The sequence below is a fragment of the Petaurus breviceps genome, unplaced genomic scaffold (genome assembly GCF_028583685.1).
Source record: "Petaurus breviceps papuanus isolate PSGF00001 unplaced genomic scaffold, PetGlider_PUasm1.0 131, whole genome shotgun sequence".
Lineage (NCBI taxonomy): Eukaryota > Metazoa > Chordata > Mammalia > Diprotodontia > Petauridae > Petaurus > Petaurus breviceps.
The window spans coordinates 1788906-1810416 of NW_027185674.1; the positions used below are offsets into that span (position 1 = coordinate 1788906).

A 21511-nucleotide genomic window follows, 5' to 3' on the forward strand; every position below is an offset into this window, starting at 1 on the left:
TAATGTAGTTTCAGTAGGTTTCATATGTAGAAACCTTGGGTGCCAAATGAGCAAAGCAGTTCTCCTTTCACAGCTTCCAGAATTGGGTTGGGAGTGTGGGATGTGGAAGGGAGTCCCTTGAGAAAACAAAGTAAATGAAGAAACAAAATGAATTAAGTTTCATTTGATCCTCCTTCAGTGGGGACAGGAACTCCTCCTAGATTCTACTGAAAAGTAATTAATTTATTTGTTATCAAAAAATTGTCTTTTCTTTTGTCTTTTCTCCTGAGTCAGAACGTTTCCTTTCCCAAGAGGAACCTGAGTCTTTCCATGACTGATGTTATATATAAGTTCTAGGAACCTTCCTTAGCAAGAAGTTGAAGATTAAAAACTAATGTGACTAGATTTTCAGGAAAAACAATAAAGAACCATGGATTGATTTGTTTATTAAAATTTATTTTTTACAATTAACAAACATTTATTTCTTCTCCTTCTTTTTTCCCTTTTCCTTTCTCCCCAACATTAAGAAAAAGGAATCAAAACACTTATAACAGACATGCATAGTCAAACCAAATAAATTTCTACATTTACCATGTCCCCAAAATATGTGTTTCATTTTTCACCTTGAGGCCAATACCTGGGGGGGAGGGAGAGAAGAGAAAGGGAAGGAGGCAGAGTGCTCTTGAATCCTGGTTAAGACCATAAGATTTGCAGCTGACAGTGACATTAGAGAACATCTTGCCCGACTAACATCATTTTACAGATTTGAGCCAGAATTTGCATCCAGATGATAGGATTCCAAATCCAGTTTGCTTACACCACATTGCTTCTTGAGATACCAGCAAAGTGAACCTTGCCATTGCAAGGCAGTAAAGATACTTTGACCACACGATGAGAAGATAGGACTCATTGGAAAAGACCCTGATGTTGGGAAAGATTGAAGACAAAAGAAGAAGGGGATGGTAGAGGATGAAATGAATAAATAGAATCATGGAAGAAATTAATATAAGCTTGGATAGATTTTGGGATGACAGAAATGATTATTAATAGCCAATGATTTGGGAAGATTCAGAGTTCCTCCTTTTTCTAAAGTTCTCATTTAAAGAACTCAGTCTCTTAAGGTCGAACTTTCTCTTCTATGAGACCCCACCACCTTACAAGGAATCTCTAATCTAAGGTGAATTCCACTCAGTCAAGCTTGGAGAGATCCTTTGTCTAGATTACCCAAGGTTAGGGTGGTGTGGATATAGGGATAGTTTCTGTGTCCAAGAGTGACATGATGTCACTCTCAGTCCCTTATTGTAATATCATCTCTCATTACTTGTTAACCAGAGTTGGAATACCCACTTTTCCAAGACCACATAAGCCTTGAACTGACTGCCATGAGGAAGTACATGGGGCCTAGCACAAATCACACTTGGGACAGTTCCTCCCCAGTAGTGTCTTTTTTTTTTTAAGTTTTAGAAATTTTTATTTATTTACTTATTTATAGTGTTCGACATTCACTTCCATTAGATTTTGCGTTCTAAATTTTCTCCTTCTTCCTCTCCTCCCCCCCTCCCCAAGATGGTATGCAATCTGATATAAGCTATACATATAATTCATATTTAGCATGTTTTCACATTAGTCATATTGTAAAGAAGAATTAGATCCCAGTAGTATTCTTATCCAGTCATTAAAATCAATATTAAATGTCATTTTGAGTCATTAGAGGATTGCTTAATTGTGACATACAATATTCTTATTGTCAAACGCCAAGGAAGTCAATAAAATTAAAACAAAGGACAGTAGTGAAGGAAATATGAAGGGTAGCCTAAGGGAGTACAGAAGTAGTGAGAGGAAGGCTTACCTTGGTGGCTCTATGGTCTGCTTACATATGAACCTCAGGGCTTGTTGGGCTGGTTAACATTTAGGGAGATGTGTTCTTCTCCCCTACCCTTACCATCTTCCAAGGCTGCCTCCCTGAGTTACTACCCAGCTATCTGATTCCTCAATTGTCCCCAACTGAGGGGCCAAGCATTTGGTCAGAAGCAATTGTCCTGGTTTGCTCTGATAGTGTGAGTATAGGCAGTATAAAGTTCAGAGGACATTAATGGCATGAGCATTCTGTTTGAAAACAGGAAAAACGGGTTCAAGTCCTAGCTCAAACATTTTCTAACGCTGGGACCCTAGACAAATTTCCTGACCTCCATGAGCCTGAGTTTTCTCACTATTTAGACCATTCAGTTGGTATTCTCAATATATATTATTGACCCCTAATATCCAATGCCTTTTTATCTTATCCTAATATTTAACATTCCACTTGTCTTTTAAACATATATTAATAAATGTTCTTTCAAGACGGAATCTGAATCCCCATTGTTTCTCAGTCGACTCTACCAGAAAATACAATTTCCCCAGAACAGTTATGAGAGTGATTACAACTGCTAACATAGGCAGCCTGCACTTCAGTAGTTTTGTATTTGTTAAAAGAAAGAAGTGTATGCTTCATAAATTAGTACCAATGTTTTCCATTTTTTCTGATGTTTTTGTTGACATCTACAGTTGTCTTCTTTTGCATAGTTACAGGTATTGTGTAAATTGGGCTTTTTGCTTCTGATTTGTTTGCTCTGTATCCCTTCTTACAAGTCTTTCCATATTTCTTTGAATTCTTCTTATCTGTCATTCTTTAGAGAACGCAATATTCCATTACATTTATATTCTGTGATTTGTTCAGCCAATCCTTGATTATTAGATAGACGTTTATCCCTAGATTGCTGCTATTATTCTCCATTTATTTCAGTTGTTATTGACTCCTTGTGATCCCATTTGGGGTTTTTTGGTAGAGATACTGAAGTAGTTTGCCATTTCCTTCTCCAGCTTATTTTACAGAGGAGAAAACTGAAGTAAACAGGCTTAAATGACTTGCCCAGGGTCACACAACTAGTGAGTGTCTGAGGTCAGATTTGAACTCAGGAAAATGAGTCTCCCTGATTCTAGATGTCACTCTACCTACTGTACCACCTAGCTACCATTTCCTCTAGATTATGCTATTACAAATAGTGCTACTATGAATATTTTCAGACAGATAGTTCTTATCTCACTATCAATAACTGCCTTGGGGTATAAAACCTATAGATAAGTTACTAGGTCATAGATATGAACTGGCTTGTAAATTGCCTTGTATAATTACAAATTGTTTTCTAAAATGATTAAACCAATTTGCAATTCCACTAGCAGTGAATTATTATACCTATTTCTCCCACATTCTCTCCTCTCCACCCCACCACCCACACCAAATGTTTGCAGTCTTTACAATATTACGGGTATATAGTAACATCTCAGAAGAGTGTTCACATGCATTTCTATGAATATTAATGATTTGAACACTTTTTAGATAGTTGTTAATCATTATTTTTAGTTAATCATTTAGTATTTAGTTAATCATTAGTATTTCTTCTGAGAATTTTTTTCATATCCTTTAACCAGTTACCTATTGGGCTATGGATTTAATCTTATAGATTTGTGTTAATTTCCTGTAGATTTTGGAAGTCAGATTTGTTTTGTGCAAATATTATTTTCCAGATCTATATATCTACCTATTATTCTTAGTCTAGCTGCACCTTTGTTATTTGATCAAAGACTTTAATTTTTATATAGTTGCAGCAAGTTATCTTTAAAATAATACTCGTGCTTCAGATGTATAAAATTTAACATCCAATCCATAGCTTTAAGAGAGAAAATTTTCCATTCTCCTTTAGCTTCTTAATAATGTAACTTTTAATATTTAACTCAATTATGTATTTGGAAGTTTTTTGTACTATATGGTATAAGATGCTGATCTAAATTTATTTATCATCAGACAATTCTAATTTTCCTAGCAGTTCTTATGGCATAAAAAATTCTCCCCACTAAACTCTGTGCCCTTTGGATTATCAAAGAGCAGTGTTTCTCTCTCTCTCTCTCTTTCCCCCTACATATATACATACATATATATGTACATATGCCTACATATGTAATATACATTTAAAGTCTCTCTTATTTAATTTATTCTGTTCATAAACTTTTTTCATTTTTAAAAAATTTTTTGGTCTTTATTAATTTCTTTGTTTGTTTTTAGTTTTCAAAATTTAGTTCCACAATTCCTTGAATTTCAAATTTTCTTTCCCTCTCTCTCTTCTCCCCTCCCCCCCGCCATGGAAGCATACAATCAAGTATAGGATCTGCAAATACTTTCACATTAGGTATTAGTCAGGTTATAAAGAAGGGCTGTATCAGATGGAGTGAAGAATGGGAAAGAGGAAACAAAACCAAACAAGAAAACGAAAAAGAGCAGGTAGTCTGCTTCAATCTGGATTCAAACTCAGTTCTTTCTAGTTCTTTCTCTGGATGTAGACATCTCTCTCCATCATGAGTCTTTTGGGATTGACTTATATCCCTGCATTGCTGAGAAGAGTCCAGTCTATCAAAGTTGGTCATCACACATACGTTGTGTCTGTAATTGTGTACAAATTTCTCCTGGTTCTACTCTTCTCATTCAGCATCAGTTTGTATAAGCCTCTCCAGGTAAATATGAAGACCATCTTCACCTCGTTTCTTATAGCGCAATAGTATTCCATAACATGCATATACCACAACTTGTTCAGCCATTCCCCAATTGATGGGAACCCCCTTAATTTCCAATTCTTTGCCACCACAAAAAGAGCTGCTATAAACATTTTTGTACATATGGGTCTTTTTCCCATTTCTATGATCTCTTTGGGATATAACCCTACGAGTGGTATTGATGGATCAAAGTGCATGAAAGTATTTATAGCCCTTTGGGCATAATTCCAGATTGCTCTCCAGAAAGGCTGGATCAGTTCACAACTCCACCCGCAATGCAGTAGTGTTCCAATTTGCCCACATCCTCTCCAGCATTTGTCATTTTTCTGTTTTGTCATCTTAGCCAATCTAACTGGTGAGAGGTGGTACCTCAGAGTTGTTTTGATTTGCATTTCTCGGATCAATAGTGATTTAGAGCATTTCTTCATTTGCTTATAGCTATCTTTAATTTCTTCCTCTGAAAACTGCCTGTTCATATCTTTTGACCATTTATCAATTGGGGAATGACTTGGATTCTTATAGATTTGACTCAATTCTCTGTATATTTTAGAAATGAGGCCTTTATCAGAGACATAGACTGTACAAATTCTTTCCCAATTTTCCACTTCCCTCCTAACCTTGGTTACATTGGCTTTGTTTGTAGAAGTTTTTCAATTTAATGTAATCAAAATTATCCATTTTGCATTTTATAATGGTCTCTAATTCTTGTTTGGTCATAAAGTCTTCTCCTCTCCACAAATCTGATAGGTAAACTATCCCTTGTTTTAGAAGACTGCTTACAGTATCAACCTTTATACCTAGATCATGCACCCATTTAGACTTGATTTTAGTATATGGTGTTAGATAATGGTCTATGCCCAGTTTCTGCCATACTATATTCCAGTTTTCCCAGCAGTTTTTGTCAAATGGTGAGTTCTTATCCCAAAAACTGGGGTCTTTAGGTTTATCAAACAATAGATTATTATAGTTATTGACTGCTGAGTCTTGTGTACCCAGTCTATTCCATTGATCCACTCCTCTATTCCTCAGCCAGTACCAAGTAGTTTTGATGACCGCTGCTTTATAATACAGATTAAAATCTGGTATAGCTAGTCCACCTTCCCTAGCATTTCTTTTCATTAATTCCTTTGATATTGTGGACCTTTTGTTCTTCCAAATGAATTTTGTTACTATTTTTTCTAGCTCTATAAAGTAGTTTTTTGGTAAATTTATTGGTATGGCACTAAATATATAATTTAATTTAGGTAAAATTATCATTTTTATTATATTAGCTCGACCCAGCCACGAGCAATTGATGTTTTTTCAATTAGTTAGATCTGACTTTATTTGTGTGAAAAGTGTTTTGTAGTTGTGTTCATATAGGTCCTGGGTAACTTTTTTCATTTTTTAATCCAGCAAAAGATAGTTTTGATAATTACTGCTTTGTAATGTATTTTGAGATCTGGCAATGTTAAATTCCTTTTATCTCCACTCCCCTACCTCCTCCTGATTATTTGTCTCTACATCCTTGACCTTTTGTTCTTCTATATGAATTTTATTATTATTTTGTATAATTTTATGAAGTATTTCCTTGATAATTTGATTCCTATAGAATTCAATTATAGACTAATTTGAATAATATCACCATTTTTACCATATGAACATGACCTGGCCATAAACCTTTAATATTTCTCCACTTATTTAGTCTTCCATTATTTCTGTGAAAAGTGTTTTGTAATTATAGAAGACCTATGTTAGGTCCTAGTAAGTTAACTCTCAGATATTTAATGTATATTATGGTTATATTAAAGGATTATTCTCTTTCTATCTTTGCCCTAGGGTTCTTAAAATAGTATACCTAGATATTGATGCTTTTATGGATTTATTTTGTATTCTACCACTTTACTAAATCTATTATCTTGATTAATTTTCTGTTGATTCTCTAGGCATATCAAAATAAGCTATCATAACACCAGTAAATACATATTGCTCTGCTTCTTTGCTAATATTTATTTTCCTAATATCTTTTTCTTACTCTACATTGGCCATACCTCATTGTCTGGAAAGTACTCTCAACGGATAAGAGGAGCCGAATGAAGAAATACAACTGAGTCCCACCCCAGGACTGTAACAAAAGATTTGGAAATACATCAGACTGAGTCCTCAGTTTGTGAAATACAAGAAAAAAAAATCACAGCAAGTAATTTTTTTCCAGATCAAATCAGCATAGGGAGACATTCAGAGAGGTCTTTGGACACTGGAGATTGGGTCTAGCCAGGAGCCCAGACTATGAACCAAAGAAACAAGAATTCCCAAACCCCCCACAGAGGAATCTGACATTGTGGAGGATACAGGATCAGGTACCAATTAACAATCCTGTCACTTACTACTCAATTCTGAATCACAGACACAGGACAGACTGAGGAGGAGCCTTGTGCTGAGGGATGGAATTCTAGGGTAAGAAGCACTTATGGACCCTAGACTAAGCAAGGAGCAAATTCAGAAGCAAGGAAGATCTATGTGGTTCTGTCCCTGGAAGTAGAGTCTGTATGTTTCAAGTATATAGAGTGGAGGGGGGAGGGCAGGACAATTGGGGTTAAGTGACTTGCCCAAAGTCACATGGCTAGTAAGTGTGTCAAGTGTCTGAGGCCATATTTGAACTCAGTTCCTCCTGACCCCAGGGCCAGTGCTCTATTCAATGTGCCACCTAGCTGTCCCTAGAAGGTTTTTTTTAATATGTGTGAAATTATATTTAAAAGCTTCTTTTCAGTTTTTCCAGAAATATTTTTTAATTTTTATTCAATTTTATTTTATTTTCAGTTCCAAATTCTTTCCCCTTCCTCAAACTCTCCCCCACCCACTGAGGAGACATAGCAAATATGAAGTCATGCAAAATAAATATTCACATTAGAAAGATTAGAAAGATTCTCAAGAAAAAAGAAAGGAAAAATATGCTCTTACTATTTATACTCTGACATCAGTTCTCTATCTGGAGATGGATAGTATTTTTCATGCCTAATCCTTCGGAATTGTCATGGGTCATAGTGTTGATCAGTTACTGAGTCTTTTCACTACTGATTATTTTTAAAATATTTCTGTTAACTGTGTAAGTTGTTCTCCTGGTTCTGCTCACTTCATTTTGCATCAGCTGATACAAGTCTTCCCAATGTTTTTCTGAAACAATCTTCATCATTTCTCACTGCACAATAGAATTCCATGACAATCATATACTATAACTTGTTCAACTATTCCCCCAGTTGATGGGCATCTCTCAGTTTCTAAATCTTTGTTACCACACACACACACACACACACAAAATGCTGCTATAAATATTTTTGTACATAGAAGTCATTTTTCTTTTCCTTTGATATCTTTGGGGTTTAGACCTAATAGCAGTATTGCTAGATCAAAGGGTATGCACAATTTAATTACTTTTTGGTCATACTTCCAAGCTGACTTTCAGAATGGTTGGGCTAGTTCACAGACCCACCAACATTGTGTTAGTATATTCCCATAATCAATCCCTCCATCATTTATCATCTCTTTTTCTGTCATCTTAGCCAATCTAATGTATGAGACTGTACCTCTGAATTGTTTTAATGTTCATTTCTCTAATTATCAGTGCATTTCTCTAAATATTCCCTAATTATTAGAGCCATATGATTATTGATAGCTTTGATTACTTTCTCTGAAATCTGCCAGTCATTTGCCTTGACCATTTGTTAATTGGAAAATGATTCTTATTCTTAAAAATTTATCCTACTGCCCGGCACATAGCAGGGACATATTATATATGTGTACATATATGTATATATACATGTATATACATATAAATGTGTATGTCTACATATAAATTTATCTATTTTATATATATTTGAGAAGAGTATTGTGCAGCTTATACTGTTTTTATTTATTTGACTTATGCAAAAAGTTTTCATAATGTTAAGTTATGCATTCCTGGTATAATTTGTGTGTGTGTGTGTGTGTGTGTGTGTGTTTGGGGTTTAGAACTAGTAGTAGTATTGCTGTGTCAAAGGGTATGCACAGTTTAATGACTTTTTACATGATACTTCAAAATTACTTTCCAGAATATTTGGGTTAGTTCACAGCTCCACCAACAGTGTGTTAGTGTACCTATATTCTCATAATCCCTCCATCATTTATCATTTTCCTTTTCTATCAAATTAATTAGTGTGATGTTTGGTTTCTGAGCTCATTGATTTTTGTATATTGTGTACCTGATTTGTTCCGTTGACCAATCACTCTGTTTCTTATCCAGTTCCAAATTGTTTTGATGATTACAACTTTGTAATATAGTTTGGGGTCTAGCACTGCTAGACTACCTTCCTTCCCAGTTTTAAAAATATTCCTTTCTTACTTGACATTTTTTTCCTCCTGATGAAATTTTTTTCTAGCTCTATTACTATTTCTAGCTCCCTAAAGTACAGTAATTAATTCTTGGGCAGTTTGGTTGGCATGTCACCAAATAAGTAAATAAATTTAGGTTATACTGTCATTTTTATTATATTTGCTCAGCCTACCAATGAGCAACTAATATTTCTCCAATTATATAGATTTGTCTTTATTTATATGATTTTTGTAATTATATTCTTATGGTTCCTATGTGTGTCTTAGCAGGTAGATTCCCAAATATTTTACAACATCTACAGTTATTTTAAATGGAATTTCTACTTCCATTTCTTCCTGCTGAGGAAGAAATTTTTTGATAATTTGTTGAATTGAATTGAAGAAATTTGTTGATAATACATGGAATGCTAGTGATTTGTATGGGTTTTTTTCATATCCTGCAACTTTGCTGAAGTTAATGTTTGGACTAGTTTTTCAGCTGACTCTATGATTCTCTAAGTAAATTATATTATTTGCATAAAGTGATAGTTTTATTTCCTCATTGCCTATGCTTCAGTATCTTTTTCTTGACTCTTTGCTATAGCTAGCATTTTTATTATGATATTGAATAATAATTGTGATAATGGAGATCCTTGCTTCACCCTTAATCTTATGGGAAAAGTTTTGAGTTTATCCCCATTACAGATAATGCTTGCTTTTAGTTTTAGAGAGATGCAAACTTATTTTAAGAAAAGCTCCATTTATTCTTGTGCTTACTAGTGTTTTTAACAGAAATGGAAGTTGTATTTTGTCAAGTTTTCTCTGCATCTATTTAAATAATCATAAGATTTTTGTTTCTTTTGTTATTGAGGCAATCAGTTATCCCTATAGTTTTCCTAATTTTGAACCAGCCCTACATTCTTAGGATAAATCCAGCCTGGTCATATCATGTGATAATTGTGATAATATTGTTGTAATCTTCTTGCTAGTATTTTATTTTTTTTTTAAATTTTGCATTGATATTCATTAGGAAAATTGGTCTATATTTGTTGTCTTCCCCTTCTCTTTTGGCTCTCCCTGGTGTAGGTATCAAAGTAATATTTGTGTCATTGAAGGAATTTATTAGATCTCCTTTTTGTCTCTATTTCATTCAATACTCTTTTTTTCTCGTGTAGAATTATACTCATTTTGCTGGATAGGTTATTCTTTGTTGTGATCCTAGTTCCTTTGCCTTCCAGAATATCATATTCCAACCCCTCTGCTGCTTTATTATAGTAGCTGCTAAATCTTGTAGCTCCATGATATTTGAATTATTTTCTTTTTTTATATGCTTTCAGTATTTTCTCATTGACCTGGGATTTCTGGAGTTTGGCTATCACATTCTTAGGAGTTTTCATGTTGGAATTTCTTTCTGGAGGTGACCAGTGGATTCTTTCAATTTCAACTTTGCCCTCTGATTCTAAGATATCTGGGAAGTTAGCCATTACATTTTCTGAATTATGATAGCTAGACTTTTTTTGTTCATGATTTTCAGTGAATGTACTCTTTTCTAGACTTGTCTACTTAGATGAGTTGAGAACAACAGCTCTTTCTTAAGAAAATGGATTAATAAACTGAATAAAGAATACCTCTTGTCTTATTAAATTTCCTGTCTTCCTCATCCCTTGAAATGATCAGACTGTTGACTCAGATAAGGGTAGTTTCCTCTTTCCCCACTCCCTGAAATTATAGTGCTATGACCCCATTATTATATTCAGAAAGGATGATATCGATATGTTCCTTTTCAATCATCAAGGGGTATTTTCCAGGAATAAATTAAGCAATGACTATTGTTAGGAAACTATTCCAGAATGTTAATCCAAACTTGTATTTTGGCAAATTATGCTTTTTCTTCTACAAGTTTCTTATAGATGTTACTTTAAACCCTCCTGGGGAGAGGAGGATGTATGAGAACATGAGACAGCTAGGCCACTTTAGACATTTCTCTTTCTTGGTCAGAAATGCTTAGGTTTAGAATAATGTTAAATGAAATCACATGCCTAAAAATGCAGAGTGTATTACTAATTTTTTTCTTTGACAAATTAGAATCAATGGGTCACCACTTGCTCAATTTCACTCTGAGACTGAGTTATTTGGAATATCTATTGCTTGTTTTGTTAGTTTTGGTATTTTATGTTTCCTTAGATATTTGTACATTTCACTGAAATTTTCAGCATTGGGATAATAGTTTCTGATAATTTTCTTTATTTCCTCTCCATTTGTTAATCATTTTCTCCTTTCATTTTTTATTTTATTAATCTTTTTCTTTTTCTGTCATATTAACTACTGGATTATCAATTTTATTAAGTTTTGGTTTGTTTTTCAATTGTTTTTTTAATATCCTGCTTAATTAACATGTCTTTAATTTTCAAAATCTTGTGTTTATTTTGGAATTATTAATTGTTGATTTTCTGGTCTTATTTTAATTTCATGTGCAATCCATTAGTCTTCACTTTTTCTATTTTGCTGATATAGGTACTCAGATATCTATATCTATATATAGATATATCTTCTTTTCACAAGACTATAGCTCTTTGAGGGCAGTCTGGTATGATCCTGTGCATATACAAGACATCTAACAATGATTTAATGAATGGATAGATGAAAATCAGAGAAGATTGCCATATTACTGCTTCTCTCTGTGGTTTAGGATCCTTAGGGAAAGAGATCTATTGCAAATAAACTCCCAGTCTGGAGTGGATCATTGTCCCAGTTCAAATATGTAATAGAGTTAAAGACTGTTTGAAACCAGTGAAAGGACACTTTTTTGTTGTTGTTTTGTCATTGTTCAGTCATTTTCAGTCATGTCCAACTCTTTGTGGCCCCATTTGGGGTTTTCTTGGCAAAGATGCTAGAGGGGTTTGCCATTTCCTCCTCCAGCTCATTTTATAGATGAGGAAACTGAGACAAACAGGGTTAAGTGACTTACCTAGGGTCGCTAGTAAATTACCCAACTCTAAACCTGGCGTTTTATCCACTGTGCCACCTAGCTCCCTAGAGTTCTACTAGCCACTGAAGTGTCAATCTTGTATAATAGAAAGAACATTGGATTTGGATTCAAAGGTTCTTACTATAGGACTAAATATTTGCATGAGCATAGGCAAAAGGCAAGCTGAACCAGTGGGAAAAAAAATGCTGGATTTGGAACCAGAGAACTTGGATTCAGATCCTGACTCTGCTATTGTTTGATCTCAGGAAGATACATGACCTCTCTGGCCCTCAAGTACTTGTCTGCTGAATGAGGCAGTTAGACTAGATGGCCTCTAAAGCCCCTTCTATTTCTAAATCCAAAATCCTATAATTTTAGGGGCCCTCAGTTTCCCCATCTGTAATTTTTTCTGGAAGAGGAAGGCAAGGCAGTTGTGGTTAAGTGACTTGGCCAAGGTCACACATTTAGTAAGTGTGTCAAATGTCTGCAACTGGATTTAAACTCAGGTCTTCCTGACTCCAGAATCAGTGCTCTATTCACTGCACCACCTAGCTGCCCCAGTTTCCCCATCTGTAAAATGAAAGAGTCAGTGATCCCTAATTTTGCCACCAGTTCTTAATTCTACAAAGTGTGAAAGTTTCAATGTATAATAACTAAAGCTACAAAGAAGCAGGTACTTGTGAGGAACTTCGACTTAAAAACTTGGTTTTAATGACCTATAAAAGCCCAGAGAGTTTCTACTTGGACAAGGTTTGAGGTTTTTGTTTTGTTTTGTTTGTTGGTTTGTTTGTCTTTCTCTGAATGAAGCCAGAACACTCAGTCTAATGGTTTCAAAGGAATTTAAATTTTGCTCTGCTTTTGGTCAAGGTCAATAGGTTCGTTTGCACATGAGTGCAGCCTCCTGTAGATAGACCATAGTCTACATTTGCACTAATACACACACACACACACACACACACAGAGTTCTCTCAGAACTTTTGTGGGAATCCCAAAGGTATAGTATATTTAAAATAACATACACGAGACTCAGAAAACTTCAGTTCCCCTCCAAGCTCTCTGTAATGGGAATGGGAATTTGGAGATCTTCCCTGCCCCTTAACGTGCCTAAGGGAATTTGAAGACCTTGCTGCTTTGAAAATTAACTCTGCCCCATGATAGGCTGAAGGTAATCATATGCAGCCTGTGGTGGGAGGAGCTTGCTGAAGGGTGGAGCAGAGCCCACAGGCAGCTGGGGGTCACAGCCTGCTAAATAGTTGGGAGGAGAGTTTGTTTCCAAGGGATGGTGTTTCTCTATGCTATGTTGGGGTACATTAACTCTTATGTTGCTATGATGGATTCGGCTTCTTAGTGTTGGGATTTGGTTTTCTGGTGTTTGAATAAATGTTTTGCTTCTATCTTATATATGGAGAGTCTGTTATATTTTGCAATTAAGCACCATGCAGGTATATTTGTAGTGATCATAGGCACTGTGAATATTGCATTGGCACTATACTCTGCCATTGCCTTCTTTTCAAGACACTTAACCTCTCTTGGCTTCAATTTGTTCATCTGTAAAATGAAAGGGTTAGACAAGGCAATTTCTAAGGTCCCTACTATGGATAGGTGATGCACTAAGCAGTTTACAAATATCCTTTCATTTGACCCTCACAACAACCCTAGAAGGTAGGTGCTTATTATCCCCCTTTTACAATTAAAGAAACTGAAGTAGACGAAGGTTAAGTGACTTGCCCAGGGTCACCTAGCTAGTAAGTATCTGAGTCTGGATTTGAATTCAGGTCTTCTAGAAACCAATTCTAGTGCTCTATCAACTAAGTCACCTAATTGTCCACTAAAGTGACTTACCTGTGACCTCACAACTAGTTAGTGTAGAATTCTTTCCCCATATCAAAATGCCCTTGTAGGAATATTGTGAAAAAAGCACTTAACTCTAAAAGCAATATGTGTTGTGATCACTGTGGGCTGTGATGGTCCTGAAAGGTCACTCACTAATTTCTAAGAGTGCTGCTTGGCATCAAGTGTGTGGGAAGATAGACATGTGCATTTGGAGGTGGGAGGTGAGTCCTCTGTGTGTCCCAGAATATTCACACATATGTCACAGAATAACAAAGGTTGGAACTGAGCAAGACACCAGCATTGCATAGGGTCATAGATTTAGAGCTAGAAATTTATAGACAAGGAAACCGAGGCAAAGAGAGGTCAAGCAGCTTGCCCAGGATCACACCGCTGAGTGTCTGAAGTGGGATTGCAACACAGAACTTCCTGACTCCTGCCCAGCATTCTGTCTACTAGGCCATCTAACTGCCTCTATGAGCTGTCCAGTCCAAATGTCCTGCTTTCTCGGGTTGATACCAACTTGTAACACAATCTTTCTTTGTTTCACATTCCTAAATGCCTGCAAGTTGGAGGGGGGGGGATAATTTCCTAATTATTAGAACAATCAGAAATGGAATAGAATGCCTTAGGAAGTAATAGGTTCCCTTCACACACCTTCATTCCACAGATACTCACTAGATTTCTTCGGGTGATTGAAGTCAGATGTCTACTTGTAGATGTAATGGGGATTCTGGGTCAACAATGAGTTGAATTCAGTGGCTTGTGAGGGCCCTTCCAATGCTGAAATTATGTCAATCTGCTTCTCTACATTCTAATAATCCTGTGAGCTGCCAAGGACAAAGCATGTTTTATTTCAGACAACTCTCAGGACTGGGTCACTTCCTCACAAGAGGCCAAGGAGAAAAGACTGAAGCCAAAGATGTTATCACAGTTTAATGTTAACTCAATATCATTTCCCCCCACCCCCCAGAACAGCCCTGGGTAAAGCATTTCAGGGTTGCCTAATGTTCCAATGACATCCTGTTCCCTCCTGGAACTTCTACAGTGAGCTAAAAATTCTAAATATGAAATAATAATAATGACTAGATTGCCCAGAGATAAGTGGAAAAGTAGTAGCCCAAATTTGGAAATCAAAGTAGCCTGGACAGAAGGTCCTAAGACATTGGAGCCGGAAGAGGCCTTGTCCTGCCTAACTCCTTTTTATAGGATTCTCAACCTTGACTTGCTTACAATCATGCCTAGAGTTAGTGAGTGATGGGGCTGGGACCAGAACGCTTACAACCCCCAAATTCAGAACCTTTTTCTGGTGCTCTTTCCTGTATGTCATGGTCAGCCCCCAGAAGCTTCTCCCCTCCATCTTGCCCCCTACACCCACTTCATGTGACAGCTAGTCCCACCGAACAAGTGTGGAAACTCTTGCCGTAGAGAAAAGATTCTTCCATTCTCTGAGGGAACAGGGAGGAAGACTTGTTAGGGCACAGTCACAGGAGGGTAGTAATAAAGGCTGCACTAGGGTGGTAGCAACAGGGAAAGAGAGGCATGAGTAGGTGGGCTTGGTATCTGATTGGATAGAAGTGAGGAACAATGACAAGTCACAGGTAATTCCAAACTCAAAAAGACAAGAGAATTCATAAATGGTGGCACCAAAGACAAGAGCAGCCTTCCACTTGACTCCGCTGTAGCTTCGAGCTCTTTCCTCTCCTGCTTTTCACAGCCAAACTCCTAGAAAATGTCATCCAAACTCATGGTTCTATTTCCTCATCACCCACTCACTTCCCAACCCCTTGTAATTTTGATTTGTAATGACCCTGCTTCACTAAAGCTGCCCCCTTTACCCATTCAATCCAGTGACTTTTCATCAACCCTTCTTCTTCTTGGCCTCTTAGAAACTTTTGACACCAGAATCACTTCTCTCCTCCACTCGAATGCTCCCTCTTTCCTTGGTTTCTGGGATGTTGATTTTCCACTGGTCTCCTCTCAAACATCCTGACTTGATTAAGATTGTACATAGAGTTAGTGAGTGATAGTGCTCTAAGACCTGTAATCTTCTCCTCCTATGCTGAGAATTTCACAGACCCAAGCTCACTGCTTTGATATCAGTCAATCAATATTCAGTAAGTATCTATTTAGTAAAAGGGCTTACTGTGCCAAACACTGAGAATTGAATGGCAAGTTGGAATATTGAGAAAGGAAAGTGTTATAATACTATGCTAGGTGATGCATCATGGGATCATCAGATTTAGGGTTCATTCATCTCATTCAATACCTTCATTTTGCAGATGAGGAAACTGAGGCCCATTGATCTCCAGAGGAAGCCGATTCCACCTTTGTTCACAGGAGAAAGGAGAACTGTTTGAACTGGGTAAATTCAGATTCAAGAGTCATTATTTTAGTACCCACTATGGACAAAGCCCTCTACGAGCCATTGGATGATACAAAGATAAATACAATATGGCCCTTGTCCTCAGACGAATCTCGACAGGTACCTTCCACTTTGATTCCTTGTGTTTACCAAACAGCCTTCTGATCTTAGTTTAGTTTCCCAAGGAAACTTTCCTACTTAGAAGAAGCTGCATTGGACTGCTCCACAATCAGGTTTCTCCTCACAATAATTTCATTAACTTTCTACTGTGGCTCAGTCTCCTGTGAGTTTTGGTAGCAAGGCCCAGTGGAAAGATGGCTGGCTGACCTTAGCAGCTTTCCCTGGGTCCTTCTAATTCTCTTGTTAACTCTTAAGCCAGGCCTTCTTAACCTGGGGCCCCTGAAATTTAAAAAATATACATTTTGATAACTGTGTTTCAATATGTGGTCCTATGTTTCTTATTTTATACATTTTAAAACATTATTCCTACAAAGGCTTAATAGGTGAAGTCCAGACTGTCAAAAGGTCCATGAGACAAAATAGTTTAAGACTTTTGGTATGAGTGAACTTTGATAAGTAATTTCCTTCTCTACGGGGGGGGGGGGGGGGAATAAGATAAGGGTTTGGCCTAAATGATTTAGGAGGTTCCAACTCTGTGATTCTATATTAATAATAATAAGATTGGGGCAGTTAGGTGGCACAGTGAATAGAGCACTGGCCCTGGAGCCAGGAGGACCTGAGTTCAAATCCAGCCTCAGACACAACACAAAAACTAGCCATGTGACCTTGCGCCAGTCACTTAACCCCAATTGCCCTAACTTCCCCCCTCCAAAAAGCAAATAATAATAATAATACTAATATCTCATACTTATATAACATTTTACAACTGGCAAAGCATGCTGCTCGCTCCTTATGAGGTAGATAGGGAATGTATTATTATCTATCCTTTTATAGATGAAGAAACTGAGATTCAGAGAGGTCGAATGATTTGCCCAAGAGTGCATGGAACATCAGTGACTGAGGAGAAATTGAACTTAAGTCTTCATACTGTCTACAACTGCTTCTTGGTGTGCTGACTTTATAAGATCCTAAGATTTAAAACTTGAGGGAGCCTTAGAGATATTCTGGTTCAGCCCCTCCATTTTGTAGAGGAGGAAACTGAGGGCCAGGAAAGGGCAGGGACTTAGATGGAGGGAAAGGAAGGAAATAAGATTTGTTAAATACCTACTATGCGACACACTCTGTGCTAAGCATTTTATCAATATCACCTTATTTTAACGTCACAAGAACCCTGAGAAGGTGTTCTTATTATCCCCATTTTACAGTTGAAGTAACTGAAGCAAAAGTTAAGTGACTTGTCCAGGGTCATACAGTAAGTGTCAGAGGCCAGATTTCAATTCAGGTCTTCTGGACTCCAGGCCCACTAAAGCAACTAGTCACCCAAAGTTACACAGCTAGTAATCGAAGAGTCAGAATTCAAAGACCAACCATCTGACTCCATAGCAAAAACTCTTTTTACTACATCACTAGAGATGACACACCAAATGCTGGGCTCTCAAAACAGTAACCCGGAGGTTTTTTCTAATTAAAAGAAGAAAAACCTACCTCCTGATGCTGCTGCCTGAACAGGTTATCTAAGCCATTTCCCTGTCCCTGCATTACACCATCCTAAAGTTACAAGAATCGAACTCTGTGGGTGTTCAGTGACTTCTCTAGAGTCTTACAGGACTGGATTCGGTTTATTACACTGACCTCTCCAGTTGACAAGGAGAAAGGGAACAGAAACTCTTCTGAATCTTTTGAAAACCTAGAAATTTCAGGGAATTTGAAGCAAAACCTAGGCTTGGAAAACTTCCAGACCACAAAAGTTTCACTGATGTTCAGATCAGCATCTAAATGGAGAAACTGAAAAATTCCTGAGGTTTGCTGATCTAATGGATAGGCAGAGTGAGGTTTAGTCGTGAGTGTCTCCCAGACAAGATTTTTCCAGCAATGAAAACTAGGTTTCCACGTCCCACTTGAGAGCATTTCAGTTAATTTCCCCAACTCTGCAGTGTGTTGTGGGGCAGTGACTTCTAGGCTCAGAGTCAGAAGGTCCAGGCCCTGGCTCTTCCTAGCTGGGGAACTCCCACTGAACCTGTTTCACCTTTATCTGGCACTTTACACTTTACAAGGTCCTGGTTTCAGAGCAGTCTCTTAAGCTAATAACCCCACCCCACCATACCCCCTCGCCCCCATCCAGGCTTTCTAAGGCAAGTGTGTCTGCTCTGGTTTTGATATAGAAACAATTCCCAAATATTTTATCTCCTGTTCTCATTATTATCGGTATTTTATAGGTGAGGAAGTCAAGATTCACTGAGATTTAAGTTTCTGGTCCAGAGTTAAAAGGGTAGTAAGTGGAAGAGATGTGACTTAAACATTGGTATTCTGACTCCAAGTCCAGTCCTCTTTCCATTTCATTATGTTGCTGTTTAGTCATTGCAGCAATGGTCCATTCTTTGTGACCCCTACTCTTGGCAAAGGTACTGGAGTGGTTTGCCATTTCCTTCTACAGCTCATTTTACAGACGAGGAAACTGAAGCAGAGTGAAGTGACTTGCCCAGGGTCATACAACAAGTAAGAGTATCTGAGGCCAAATTTGAATTCAGGTCTTCCGAACTCCAGACCTCTCTATCCACTACACCACCTAACTGACCCTATTCCACAGACTGCTTCTCCTATCCCACTCTTCCCAGCATTATTTGCATCGTAACTCCTGGAGATGCTAGTGCCTCAACCCAAAGACATGACTCTCAAATGGTAAAGAACTATGGAAAATTAGATGATTTGTAGGTGCAGAGATTCTCCAAATGCGTTTTATAGATGATTCTCTACTCTGGTGGCTCTGTTTACCTACTACCTACAGCTTCACTCCCAGCTCTACTTTCTTTTGAAGGAGGGCATTGAGATATATTTACCTCCTTTAGATGTATGTTGGGTGTAAACCATCACGGTTAGAACAGAAATGGAGACTAGATGCGAGAGGGCCACAGAGAGTCACCCCAGCTGACCCAAGAGATAGGAGAAGGACTCTCTCCCGGCCTCCTCTGCCATTTCTTCTGGGAGTTGTAGAAAGAATTTAGGATTAGACATGAAGAGAAAGAGGCTCTAGTCCTGACTGGCCCCAAGTAGCTATATGACTTGACAAAGTCACTGTGTTTTAGTTTCCTTACGTGTAAAATGAGAACAGTGCCTACCTCAACAGTCTGAGGATCAAAAGAGAACGTGGATATTGAAACAACTTTGGGAATCACCAAAATTATGCCGATGTAAGAGATTATGAGAATTTGGGAGAATGGGGCAGAGTAGATAGGGAGACTATTTTGGAGCTGGCTTCCTGATTCATTATTTGGCTTGTTGTCACTGTTGCTAACAAAACTTACAATTCCTGGTTTGGAGCTCATTCATTTGGCATAAATAAATTCGGCCCAAATCTTACCAAGGGCCCATGGTCCTCCAGTGATCAGGCTGGACACACTGCCATGCAGAGTTTTCAACTTAATTCAACTAAACACTCATTTATTAATTAGTAAAGAGACCTGTGTTTGAATCCCAGTTCTAACATATAATAGTTACACGAGCCCAGACAAGTCATTTCACCTCTAAGCTGCTTTCTTCACCTATAAAATGAAAGATTCACTTAGGTGATCCAAAGATCTTAAAAAACAAATTAAAAGAAGTCTTTAGTGTGAAAACAAAGGAGAAATATGGATCAAAACAGGAGGCAGCAGAGAGGTTGGAAGGTGGCAGAAATGTGACTCTGAAGAAAAGCGGGGGCGGGAGGGAGGACCCATAAATACTCAGAGCTAAGTAATAGACATAGTATTTCCCAAAGATGGAGGAACTGGACCCATTAAGGAGGAAACATCTGTCTTCCACCCCCACCCCCCAATTATGTGATTGCACAGATATCATCAGGAAGAAGACAATCCAGTAAGGGTCAGAGGAGAAAGGGAAGAATTGTGGTAGTTGGTGATGCTAAAATAAGGGCTATACTGAAGCAGCTATTAGTCAACTGGATGGCAATAGAGAGTTCTGGTGTTTTCTTGTGGCATTAGTCCAATATATACCGTGTTTCCCTGATAATAAGACCTATCCCAAAAATAAGCCCTCCCCTTACTGTGTAAGATTCCTCTAAAATAAGCCCTCCCCCGAAAATAAGCCCTATTGAGATTGCTACTGTAGTGAAGGTGATCCCCTGCGCTACACGCTACATTACGGTACCCTCTGTATGCACCGTCCCCCCCCCCGGGTGAAATGTATGCCGCGCTCCCGAGCTGCATCCAATCAGAGCTGCAGCAGTGAGCGTGTCATCCTGTTCTTCCCCAGTGATTTGCTTGCTGGCGCCATTGAGAGCAGTGCCGCGGAGGAGAGCTGAGGCAGGACAACATAAGCCCTCCCCTGAAAATAAGCCCTCTGGTGTTTTTCTTTCCAAAAAAAATAATAATTCAGTGTCTTATTATCGGGGAAACATGGTAGCAAAGTGCTCCCAAGACTTGTCAAACCTGAGGGCTGCTACCCACTTCTAGTGCTTCATGTGAGAATGAATAAATGACATGACCAGAAGGAATGTTGAAGTATTATGATGTCCTGGGCAAGAAACTCAACTCACAAGGGCTCCAGAGAAGAAAGGCAGATTTAAGAAGGGAAACACTGGTCAAGAATAGGGTATCTGAGAACAGAATTTGGATTTTTTCGCTATGGCTTAAAAGATGTAAATGACAGGCTCTCAGGCAGGGATAGAGTGTACCCAGCGTGGACTGGCAAGAATGTATTGGCCTGGAGTCTTGCAAATCTAATCAGAAGGGCTTCAACTGAAAAGAAAAGGAAAGGGACAAATCTTTTTTCTATATTTCCACCAACCTAGATGTTGAGTAGCGACAAGACAGGAAGGAACAGCAGTTGAGACATCCAGAAATTCCCAGGCAAAATCCAAGAAAGGCCCCAGTCATAAAGCTCACAGCTTCCAATGTCATACACAAATGTACAAAAGTATGACTTATAAGTGAGGTGAACTAGAAAATCTAATATAAGGAAGCAAACTTGATCTCACAGATATCAATGACACTTGGAAGAATGGGAGGCAGGACTAGAATATGGCTCTGGAAAGGTATATATTCCAAAGAAACAAAAGGAAAGGGCAGCAGACGAGCACTGAATGTTAAAAAGATACGTTTATGGGAGGAAATCCAAGGAACCAGAGAGAGCATGGTGAAGACTATTTTGTGAAGTAGGCGTTGTGTTATCATCAGAGCAGACTGTAGAGCACCTGGACCGAAAGAGGAAATTGATACATCTAAAGAACAGAAAACAAATCTGAAAAAGAAGCGTGGTGTAGTGGTGCCAGACTTAACTGGACATCTTGTTAGAGCGCTCTCCCTCCCTCTCTCTCTCTGTCTCTCTGTCTCTCTCTCTCTCCC

General features: G+C 37.9%; 1 protein-coding gene across 1 annotated transcript in view; it reads left to right on the forward strand.

The window, feature by feature from the left end:
* The first annotated feature begins 1366 nt into the window (after positions 1 to 1366).
* Positions 1367 to 21511, forward strand: part of RPL17 (ribosomal protein L17) — a 312553-nt gene continuing 292408 nt past the window's right edge. Inside the window, exon 1 of the mRNA XM_069104388.1 lies at positions 1367 to 1379. The gene's annotated coding sequence lies outside the window, so the exon portion shown is untranslated. The remainder of the gene's footprint in view (positions 1380 to 21511) is intronic.